Consider the following 12,984-nt stretch of genomic DNA (forward strand, 5'->3'; position numbering starts at 1 on the left):
GCAAAAATCATCAATCACTTGGTTGGGTAACACCTCTATTCCAGCTATTCATACTCAATTTGATGCATTTGATATTGCAAAAGATCTTTGAGATTTTTTGTCCACACATTTTCAGTGTATTGGGTTTACTCATTATTATCAAGTGTATTCTCGACTTGTTAGTCTCAACCAGGAGGGAGGAAAATTTGTGAATGATATCTTGCCACTCTTCAACCAATTTGGACTTAGTTAGACCAGGAAAAAATCAGTTCTGACCATGTCTGCCTCGCATAAAAGTCCTTCTGGGTCTTCACCTAGAGTATGAATCAATTCAGGTTGCTTGATTACATCACAACCCTCTACTATCTCTCGATGCCACCGTTCAAGAAATTTTATTTGAAGAAAAACGACTTGGCATCATCTCCTCTTTGCCCTCTGATATTGCTCTTGCAACCACTCATCCACGACCTACTAATGAGATCACTTTTTGTAAATATTGTAAACTTCATGGTCATAAGTTTGCTAACTATCCTACTACTGAGTGCAGGTATTGTCACAAGCGAGGTCACATCTTGAAAAATTGTTTTACTCGCCCTCTTGGTCACTCAAATAAACCTAAGTCTTTTAAAACTGGTTCTCAACTTGTGGTTGATGTTGCCACCCTATCTGACATCACTTCACCTTAGAACTTTTAATTAACTGATCTTCATGACTTACTGAAATATGCGATCACTTCCAACTCTAATGCTTTTGATGTCACTCCAAGTACTTTTTGGCTCCTTGATTCGACTTGTTGTAATCATATGACTTTTGACATTTCATTATTAACCTCCCATATTCCTGTTCAATCCATTCCTCCTATTCATTCTGTTGATGGTAATCATATGTCTATCTCTCATATTGACACTATTAATACACCTACCATAAATCTGTCAAACACCTATCATGTTCTAATCTTACATTCAACCTAGCCTCTGTTGACCAATTATGTGATCTCGAACTAACCATTATCTTTTCTTCTCATGGGTGGCAGGTTCAGGATTCTCAGATAGGACAAGTGATTGGTACGAGATGAAAGGTGGGATGATTATTTGAGCTCACATCTCTTCATCACTCTTCTGTATTTCCACCCATCTTTGCACCCGTCACTAATAACATTATATATCAATGACTTCTTCGTCTAGGTCATGCATCTTCTAATAAACTTCGTAATTTAGTTTCTACTGACACTTTGAATAATGTCTCAAAATTTAGTCCTATTGATTGTTTAAATTGCAAACTTGTAAAACAACCTACTTTATCATTTTCTAATTCTACTTCATTATGTGATACACCTTTGGCCTTATTCATTCTGACATTTGGAGTCCTGCTCCATGTACTACATTGTTAATGGTTATCAATATTTGTCTTATTTATTGATGACTATTCTCGCTTTACTTGGATTTACTTTCTTAAACATCGTTCTTCCTTATATCAAATTTATGCTAATTTAGCAAATATGATTCACACATAATTCTCTAGCACAATTAAAATCCTTCGAACTGATAATGCGATGGAATATAAGGACTCTCGCTTCTTTCCTTCATTGTCCATCAAGGCACTCTGATTCAACGCTCATGCCCTCACACCTCCCAGAAAAATGGAAGAGTTGATCGCAAACATTGTCACATTCTTGACTCTGTTCGTGCTTAACTTCTTTTTACTTCTTGTCCTAAAAAATTTTGAGGAGAGGTTGCTCTCACCTCTGTTTATGTCGTCAACTACCTTCCTTCTCAAGTCATTCACAATGTTTTCCCCTTTGAACGAGTATACAATATTTTCCTCTCTTACTCTAATCTCAAGGTTTTTGGTTGTGTATGTTTGTGTTATTACATCCTCATGAACACACCAAACTTGAACCACATGCTCATTTATGTTGTTTCTTGGGTTATGGTACTGAACATAAAAAATTTCGTTGTTGGGATCCCATCTCTCAACGATTACGTATATCTCGTCATGTCACCTTTTGGGAACATCATATGTTTTCTAGTCTTTCTTCATTCCATGCATCTTTATCTAGTCTCCACCCATTCTTCACAGATCCCTCTATTGAACTATTCTCTATTTCTGTCTCATACTGAACAGTCCTCCATCCAAATCTGAGCTCACTCAATTTGATCCAATCTCTACGCTCCCGGATCTCCCATCTGTCCCTTGTAAGGAACTTGAATCTACACTGATCCGAAGGTCTACCTGGGTAAGAGAATCTCCTAATCATTTTAAAGATTACCATTGTTTTTCCAGTATCATGTCTCTGGTTGAACCTTCCTCGTATAAGGAAGCTAGTACTAACCCCTTGTGGCAGCAAGTAATGACTGAAGATCTTCAAGCCTTAGAAAAGACTCATACTTGGCACTATGTTGACTTACCTTCTAGAAGGAAACCTATCGGTTGCAAGTAGATTTTTAAAATCAAAATGCACTCAGATGACTCTATTGAATTATAAAAACCTTGACTTGTGGCCAAAGGTTATTCTCAGAAATATGGTATTAATTATGAAGAAACATTTGCTTATGTAGCTTGAATGACGTCTCTTTGTAGTCTTTTAGCCATTGCAGCTGCAAAAAATGGTCCCTCCTTCAAATGGATGTTAAAAATGCGTTCCTCGATGGAACCCTATCTAAAGAAGTTTATATGAAACCATCACCTGGTACTACTCTGCCATCTCAGAATTTGTATCTTCTTCGTCGTGTTCTCTACAATCTTAAACAAGCTCCTTGAGCTTGGTTTGCAACATTCAGTTCCACTATTACCCAACTTGGGTTCACCTCCAGCTCTCACGATTTTGCCTTATTTACTCACTAGACATCCAGTGGTATTTTTCTCCTTCTTGTATATGTTGATGACATGATTATTACAAGTGATGACTCTCAAGCCATATTACCTGGGTAAGCACTTTGAGATGAAGGACTTATAAACCCTCAACTATTTTCTTGGTGTTGAGATCTCATCCTCAGCCAATGGCTACTACTTATCTAAAAAAAAATATGCCTCTGATCTTGTCAGTCGTTTTTGTATTACTGATTCTACCACATCATCCATGTCTTTGGATGCAAATGTATGACTCACTCCTTTTGATGGTGTTCCTCTTAACGATTTCACTTTGTATCCAAATATCCAGATATTGCGTATGCTATTCACATTGTTAGTCAATTCATGGCTACTCCTCGCACTATTCACTTCACTTTGTTCTTCGTGTTCTCCACTATATTAAAGGCACTTTTGGTCATGTTCTACAATTCTCCTCAAAGTCCTCTCTGATTCTCTCTAGATTCTCTTATTCCAGCACAGAATCTGAATATCGTGCTCTGGCTCATGCTACTTTTGAATTACTATGACTTCGTTGACTTTTTACTGATATGAGAGCCCCACGACATCACCCACTATTCTTCATTGTGATAATTGCAGTGCTATTCAGATTGCACACAATGATGTTTTTCATAAACGAACAAAGCATATTGAGAATGATTGTCATTTTGTTCGTCATCATCTTCAGAGCAACACTCTTCATTTCCAATCCATCTCCACCAATGAACAACCTGCAAAGATATCTTCACCAAAGCTCTTCATTCTCCTCGTTTCACTCAGTTACTTCACAAGCTCAATGTGGTCCTACCATCTTTAGTTTGAGAGAGGGTATTCTTTTATCTTGTATATAATTATACATGTAATTATGGTTTTTATCAATAAGAAAATATATCAATATTCAATAAACAATAATTATAAATCATTAAACTCGTTGGTGTACACTTACAAAATTTAAAAACTGAAAAAAAAAAACTACCACAAAAGCATAAATCGATCGCTATCAATCTCTTCTTCGTCTCTTTGCAACCTTTAAATGCATTAAACATTGACAAATTTCTCTGAAAAAGCAAAAAAATTCTCTTTAACATTCACCTTTTCAATACGAGAATCTAGAGTATAAAAAGATTTAAGAAAATGAGAACTTAGGTTAAGAAGAAAATGAGAGATAAATGTGATATCTACTCCTAGACCTAATTACAAAATACAAGAAAAATCTTCAATATGTGAGAAAAGAATGTTATTAAAACTAAAATACCATCATGCTACAAACAAATTTTCTATAAAAAAAGTTAGTAATAATAATAATAATAATAATGGAGAAAATGAAGGGGTTTTATTTTTAAAAAATAATTTAAAAAATCAAAATGAGAGATTTAATTTAGTTATTTACAAAGAAATTTTGATATACTAAAATTATAAGTTTTGGTGAGACCCATGTTTGTATAGAATGGTCATTTTAGGAAATAAGAAGTTAAGTAAAGGATTATGAAGAAAGAGTTTTGAGGATTTAGGCGTTTTGATGCTAGGCGTTGAGTTGAAGTGACGCAAGGTGAAGGAAAAGGCGAGCAAGACTAGATGGGTGGTTTGAGGTTCAACGCGAGTTGAAGCCAGACGTTGAGAGTTAGGAAAAATCTGAAAATTTCCTAGTTATACTTAATATGAGCCACATTTAAGAGTTTAAGCTAAACATGATTTGAAACGTTATTAGGCTTACACGTGCAATACTTTAAGTAAGAGTAGCGAGTTTATAAGAACTTAAGGATTGCTAATCCAAATTAGGACTAGTATAAATAGAGATGAAAGGTTAATAAACAAAAGGTTATGCTGAAATTCTCGAGGTTACTTTGCTAAAAGGAAGACTCACTAGGTGAGAAGAATGTCATTCGAAAAACTAGGTGTTCTGACAAAGGGAAATAGTGTAGTAAGTGATTTTCCAAAACTATTTAAAGATTGAAAGCTTTCTTTTTAATTCCTTGTTGGTTTGTAAGTCTTATTCTTATCAAAATATCATAATCTACGTATGTTAGACCGCGATATACTATCATTTATACACATACTATCATGATCTATCACACATGTATTGTAGCATTTTACTATATTTGTAGACATTTTCAAAACATTTTTCATTTAAAATAATCTTCTTTTTTTCACTTTTTAAAAATATTTTTTTATAACTATTTTGAGTTTTGATCAATATTAGGTACTATATAGATTTTGTTTTACTCTTGTTTCTTTTAAAAAAATCAAATCAAAACTATAGACTTTTGTTTTTTTTTTTTTTAAATCTTTATAAATTAAAAAATATAAATATTTTTCTACTTTTGATATTTTCTCATTTTTAATCTTCTTTTTATTTTATCAAAACCATCCAATTTCATGTTAACCTAAATAAATAATTATATATATTAGGAGTTTTTTAAAAAACAAAAAAAGTTTGTAAACTATTTATACCCTAACAAAACACTAAAAGTAAAATTCATTACACGTGTTTTTTTATGAAGTGTAAATATTTTGTCAAATGTTTTGTTTTTGACAATTTTTATATATAATATTATTTGTCATGCTGAAACGTGAGAAAAATAAGATTTTTTTTGGCATGATGTAAAAAAAAAGGGAGGAACTAATTTATTGAAGGATTTTAAATATGAAATTATCTAATATGTTTGTAATCCATTAAAATGGGGGAAAAAAAAAGAGAAGTGAATGTTTTTCTATAGCTCATTTTAAATAGTATAAATTAGTAGGCTTTATTATTATTATTATTTATTTTGGTTGAAGTTGATTAGTGTTTTTAGATCACTTTGGAAGATGGGATTAATTTTGGTGATAGAAAGGTTGGTGAGTTTTGTGGAAGAATAATGCGTGTGGGTATTAGGAATGCGATAAAAATGGATTAATAGTGTAATTGATCATATGTAGTTGCATTAATTAATATCTATTATTTTCAAATTTGAAAATATGAAAAGAGACAATGTAGTTGCCTTTCTTATTTTTAGGAATTAAATCCAAGTTTGCTCTATTTTAGGTTACCTATATAATCCCCACTATTCTTTGAATAAATTAAAATATAATTAAATAGTAATTATTATATTCCTAACACTTTTTTTTTTTTACTTTACTTATACTATTTTATTCATAATATGTATAATTTAATTGTCATATAAAAATAAATATAGCAATACTTTTTACTAAAGCATCTGATTATAAAATTGGAGAAAAGGATTATGGAAAGAGAAAATATTGGAGAAGAGGAGAAAAGAACCAAAAGAAAAAAAATCGCAAAAGGAGGAAAATAAAAAAATCGCACTAAAAAAAGAAAGACTATGATAATGAAAAACAAACTTAATTTTTTTTCAAAAAAAATGGTCAGCTTCTAGTCTTTTCATTTTGTTACACAGGTTGTAAATATTTTGTCGAATCGTAATATTTATGAAAAAAATTTTAATTAATTAAACGTGAGAAATAGAGATATTATGTAACCATTAAATAATAATAAATGAAAAAAATGAAAAAAAGAAAACAAAGAACAACTAGGCAAATTGAGAACTATTATAACTCGTGTGTCTTATTCTTATAAACACTTAAAGTTGTTTGACCCCTTGGTTTATGATCTATGAGATAAAATCATTTACTTAAAAAACGAGATAAACCGAGAGTTTTACATTTTTCTATTCTTTTTTACACATGAAATCTCTTGGATTGTGCGTTATCTCTTTCTTCCAACAATTCTTTCACATCTCTCTCCACCACTTAGTTGTGAACTCCACCTAAACCACACCAAAAAAATCTACATTAATATTTATTTATTTAAAATAAATGTTTGATTAATAACAAACAATTATTTTTTTTTAAAAAAAATAGTTCTCAAAACTAAACTACTACTTCCACTCCCATTATAAAAAAAAATCAAAATTATTGTCGTAGTTTTTGAATGGAAAGTCAAATAAATTAAAATATTTAAATAATTTGAATTTGTTTAACTAAAAAAACCAATCTTGTAAAGGTCTATTTATAATTTTATGTATTAAATAAAATTTTTTTAATCAATGTAGTTAATGGAATTTTTTATTTTTTTGAGAGAATAAATATATAAAAAGTTTATATGTAAAAGAAATATTTTGTTTACTCACTTAAAAATGAAAAATGGTACATTTTGGTTGAAAGAATAAAAATAAATAAACACATTAGAATTCTCCTTGTCATCTTTGTTTTTTATCATTTTTTCATATGAAAAAATATGAATCCACGTCAACCAAGAACACTTGAAGAAAATAAATTTCAAAAATTAAAAATTTGAATATATTTGACATATAATTAAAATTTAAAACACATAATTATACCTAATTTATAATTTCAAGAGTTCAAGAGCATGTTATATTTAGCGTACAAAATTTAGGATTTAAATATACATTTTTCATTTTTTTTCGTTAGTCACTTTGACTAGAAGACTTACTTATTTAGATTGACTTAAGAAAAAATATTTTTTTATATAAAAAATTCATTTTTATTTAAACTATTTTGATAAAAGCAATTTAAATATACGGTGCATGTATATCATAGAAAACAACCATAACTATGACTAAACGTAACTCTATTTGACTTTCGGTTTTGCATATGACCCTTTTGGTTATACTTATTATGAAACCTATTAGACTCTTTTTTAATGTTGATTAACTAAAACTTTTGTAAACTTCATCCGATTACATGACTTGTTATATTTTGTGAATGGTTTGTAATATTTCTAGTTAGACAATTCATGTTAATGCAGCTGCAATCAAAATTATTGTTATCGAATGTGAAAATGTATTGTTTATATATTATTATCATGAAAATCAATAAAATTAATAAATTGAATTATAGGTACAAAATATTTTAAAAAATCAATTAAAATTTTGATACAAGATAAATTTAGGATGTACAATTCACAAAAAAAAAAAAAAAAAAAAAAAAAAAAAAAAAAACTAAACAGATTAGTTAAGCACAAGAATTCAAAACCAACACCTCAAACACAGACATTAGAAATACAAATTTTCAATTCTTGCACCCCAAACACAAGTATCCGTAATTTTCAGGCATCAAAACCCATCAAATAAGCCCATAGGCATTTAATTCTCAAACATTTGATTTCGAACTTACGTGCCAAACGCCTCCTTAGAGTCTAAATAAAATCACTCCTCATTTATGTGTCAAGTAACCATACACTCTTAGGGAGTGTTTGGGGCACAAAGTGGTTTATTATAATATGTGGTTATTATAGTTTGTGTTTAGAGTATAGATTATTATAGTCTGAGTTATTATAATATATGTTTGGGAAAGTGAAGAATAATGAAAGGAAGGAGTGAGGAATACTGACTTAAGAGAGATGGAGGGTGAGGAACAGAAAAGGCAGGAAGTGAGGAATAGTGAAAGTGACAAACATGGAGCGAGCTAAAATAGTTTACCTCACTCCTTCATAGTCCGAGGGTCAAACGACCCTTGAGTGTCCAACTAATATCATAACATACTTTTCAAATTCCTTATAAATAGTGGCATTTGATTGTTAAATTGACTACAAATAGTGGCCTTTAACGAGTTTATGAATAGAAGTAATTGGGGGAGAAAAATCAATAAACATGTTCATCCATAATTCTTCACTTTCTTCCAATTTCTTCCTTTTATTTTATTTCTCATTTCCTTTATTCTTTTTCTTGAATTTCCTAATTATATTATTATTATAATATTTTCATTATATATACTCGTGGTGACATGTTGTTTCTCAATTCTACAACAAGAATCATTTTTTTTCTCTTTAGAGAAAAAAAGTAAAACTAAAAATTTATTTGATAATTATATCTTTTGTTTTTATATATATATATATATATAATTTTTTAAAGATTTTTTCAAGAATAATAAAAAGAGTAAAAGAAATACAAGAAGCTTATTACATTTGATTTTATCATAAAGTGTAAATAATCTTTCCGGTTTATCATTTTTTACAATTCTTCATTTGTTTATTTATTTACTGTGTTTTTTATAGTGCTTCATATTTTAAATATAATTTAGTTATATTATATAAAAGTATTATAACATGCATTAGAATGAACAAATCTATCTTTTAAATATTACGTTCACATTTGACTTGCAATCTAATTACTTGTTTGAGTCATTCGTTTTAAATGATGGTGACTTACGTCCAACTCTATTCTCTATTGTTTTTGTAAATGTGATGGGTTAATTATAAAATGTTGGTGGGTTAATTATAAAATATTGATGTGAAGGTTTTAAAGCAAAATAAGTGCAACTCAAGCCAACTCTAGACTTTGCATGTGACAATCTCATTAAAAAAAGAAAGAGAGAGAGGAGAATGGAATATGAAGAGACATCTTAAGAATGAGGATATTAAAGTCGCTCTAGAGCATAGGCTACATTTTGTTTTCCTCCCTAAGGAAGTGACAATCTTTCAAAGAGTTCTCCAATACTTAAAATAACTTCAAAATGATAACATCAATCTCTACCAAAAAATTACATCCCTATTAACAAGCTCAATAACTTCAGAATGTTGGTAATTTATGTTGTAATGCAACTTATTATCGTAATGTTATGGAAATTTAAACAAAAGGGAGGCCAACAAAAAATTCAAATGCAATAGATAAAGTTGTTCATTTTTCGATGAAACAACAATGTCATTCGTGAAACTAAAAGATCAACAATACTATCATATGCTTAGTTTTTTCTAGAGATTTTTTTGAAAATGAAAAGAAAAAAATAAACTACTTACCTTTCATAGAAAAAACTACTAAAAAAGATGAAGTGTAGATGTTTTATCAATTTTTCTATTTTAATAATATACATTAAAGTGAGGACTGCTGGCTGTTTTCGTAACAGTGAAAATTTAATGTTTTTCAAAATATTGTACAGCTCTCTCCATGTTGAATTCATTCAACAATTACTGATTTTCGTTTGACAATTTTTTTCTTTTTTACCACCGTTTAATAAAATTCTAAATCTATCTATTTTATCTTTTGCAAGTTCAAGTTTTGAAAACAATTTAAAAGGAAAAAGGGAAAAATGGATTTAACTTAAAATTCGAATTCAGTGTTTCTTGGAAAATTTTACTCAAAATTGAAGCTTTATGAAACAAATATAAAAATTAGTGCAACATTTCGGGTTGTGAAATTTTTAACAAATAATAATAATTATCAGGTGGGCTAAACTGTTCCAAATAAAGTAGAGAATTATTGCATCAATAAAGTTATTAGAAGGAACAAAGTGTGAGAGAGTACCGAAATTTCAACTTAGGGGCTGTTTTGAGACTCGTACTCATAAACGTGATTCAAGAAAGAAATGCTTCAATCACTGAACAAAAGGAACAAAATGTTTCATCATTGTGATTGAAGAAGATTCTTTTAGTTGAAATGACTTTGTCATTTGAGTTTGATGTTTTCAAATTTACCCTATAGTTTCCAGTTATACATGTGGTAATCATGTATAATCATGCCTTCACATTCCAATTTCTAATTACCTACATACCATACCTAACACATTTAAACAAACATACAAACGATATGAAATAAAAATAATGAATCTCACATGATCAAATTAATTAGCTGCTAAAGAGATGAATTAATGATAGAATTAGCAACTACAGTGGAACATGAAATGATGATTATGTATGCTTTAAAAGTTGAGAAAATAACAAAATTTGGACCAAGGGAATAGCACCTTAGACTTCAGTGGACAAGGTTGGTTTGAGTTAAAATCCAAATTAATTAATGTCCACAACAAAGGTCTGAGAGCCAATTGTAGCAAAAGAACTAAAGGAGATGCATATCCCATGTATTACTTGACCCAAATTAGCATTGTAGGATCAAAATAGGCCTACGGAAAATATTTGGCATTGACCTCAGTTAAGGTCCATAGTTGCCAAACATCAAATTTGGTTTCTCTCCCGACCTAGTAGGTTATGTGATAATTGTAAAGCAACTCAATCAAAACAACTTACACCAATCTATCTTTTCACACTCTTTCATTTTCTAACTTACGTCAATCATTTCTATAAATATATTATTACAGCATCACATGAAATAACTTAAATCATATTTTCAAACTCCCTAACTTCGACAATCTTTTATTCTCTAACTTAGGCGTCAAAGTTGATGTGTTGTAATTATTCATTCATATGCACATTTTTTTCTTAAAACCATGTTCTTCTATTTTAAAACAAATTCATTGTTAGTGGAATTTGAATGTCAAGTATGTTACCAATAATATAATGTAAACGAGAGTTTGATTATCTCTTTAGAACTATAACATCCATTTAAGATCTTAATAATACGATTTTTTTTCATAAAGCAACGATCAGAAATCAATCCATCCGTAAGATACTTCCTTTCACAAATTTTAATCATTTCTTAAAAAATTTAATTTTATGAATTTAATACTTTTAGAACATTTAAAAAACATAAAAATCACCTTTATTATTAATTTTGAAAAGAACATTCTGATGGTCAGAATACACACAAAATCATTAGAATCATTTAAAAATAGATCTAAGCTTTGTAATAAGTTGTGTTAGTACCCTTAAAACTAAAGCAAGCAAGTTAAAAAATGTCGTTTCCATTACTTAGTATATTGATAGAATCCGTTTGTACACTTCATCATCGCCCTCTTTGTTCACTTTCTTTCTCTCCTCTACTTCAATATGAGGCCTAACAAACTCCTACCCTTTCCCTTTCCCTTCCTTTTTTCTTCCCTATCTTCTTTGCTGACTTCCCTTACTCCCCTTCTTCCATTGGCCTAATCTCTAAAACTAACTCATTCCCAAAAAAAAAAACAACAATCAACTTTAGACAGACTTGAATGTTTAACAAAATTGTACAATAGTAGTTGAGTATGTGTTAATATGTTAGTAAAGAGTAGGAGAATAAAAGAAAGAAAACATGTGCATAACCAAATTTGTTAGGGTTTTGAAAACTTTGTTAACCCTTTTAACCATTTGAATTAGTCCATTTCTTGAAATCAATTTGGAAGGTTCTCCACAAGTTGTTTGTAGCCACTATAGAACAAGTTGGTGTCGTCCATGGATATAAAAATGCAATCTTTTGTAATCTCTCTAAAAAAAAACCTCCATTTTGCAATGAATTAAAAATGCAAGCTTTATCCATGTTTTAACTTTAAGGAAATTGAAAGGCTCTCTCTCATTTTTCCCCAATTTTTTTTTTTTTTTTGACAAAAACCAGAAAATCATAGCTCCATGTCCTACTTTTTCTCTTTTGCTTTTTGCTTCTCCTTCTCCCTTCCTCAACTTGCATATTCTTCCTCTCTCTTCTCGTTTCTTCCTAAAAGTTAGAAAAATATCATGAAATCATGGCTATCTATCCTTTTTTCCTTAAAGGATCGATCATAACTTTACATGGAGAATATAGAGAGCTCAATTTGTTGTGTCTTTCATTCGGGTTATGTTTGCATTTTGTTATGTACATACTGTGGCAGGTATAGGTATTTATTATGGAGTCCAGGGCCCTGCCTCAAAAATACTTCAAGGTACAGTTAACTTCTTGTAACCATCTAGTGTCCAATTAGATTTGTTTATATGGACAACTGATATTTTAGAGTTTAGGCTTTTATTTTACATATAATTTTGTCTTGTATTGGTGATCCATAATCCGTTTTCATCCTTATTTGCCAAACTGCTTGTAGGTGTAGGCTTATGAGACAATTCTCTCTTACCAAACTGAGTTGCGATTCCATAGAAGCAAGACAACTATTCCACATTTGTTTCAATGGGTTTGCAGCTCCACCCCATTCCTAGAATGGTAAATTCATAGGTATATTGATGAAATTAAAAACATCAAAATTAGAAATGGAGCCTTTTTGGTTTATCCAATCCAGCCACTGTTCTGCATGTGGTAAGGCCACCCCCTTTTCTCCTTTTTGATAGCCATATAAGGAAAATAGACAGAACAAAGAAATTGCTGGATCTGGCATGGTGCCTCGCCACGTGAATTGTTTTTGTTTGTGCTGTTTTTTATTTCCACTCATTTTCACAGTAGTAAATTTCAAATATGTTGATTCCATTTCTCTATCACAATGTATCTTTACAATTTACAACACAACACCTCTCTCATAACGTAGTTTCAGTTTCAAGCTCAAACAGCGGCAAATAAATTGGCGAAGTTT

The 12,984-nt window shown here is 30.1% G+C and overlaps 1 long non-coding RNA gene across 1 annotated transcript; it reads left to right on the forward strand.

Annotated features, from left to right (window-relative positions):
• Positions 1–11,759: 11,759 nt before the first annotated feature.
• Positions 11,760–12,892, forward strand: LOC116402716. Its single transcript, XR_004215266.1, has 2 exons — positions 11,760–12,348; positions 12,505–12,892. It is a non-coding gene; the product is annotated as an uncharacterized LOC116402716 (long non-coding RNA).
• The last annotated feature ends 92 nt before the right edge of the window (positions 12,893–12,984 follow it).

Source organism: Cucumis sativus, chromosome 3 (assembly GCF_000004075.3).
Source record: "Cucumis sativus cultivar 9930 chromosome 3, Cucumber_9930_V3, whole genome shotgun sequence".
NCBI lineage: Eukaryota > Viridiplantae > Streptophyta > Magnoliopsida > Cucurbitales > Cucurbitaceae > Cucumis > Cucumis sativus.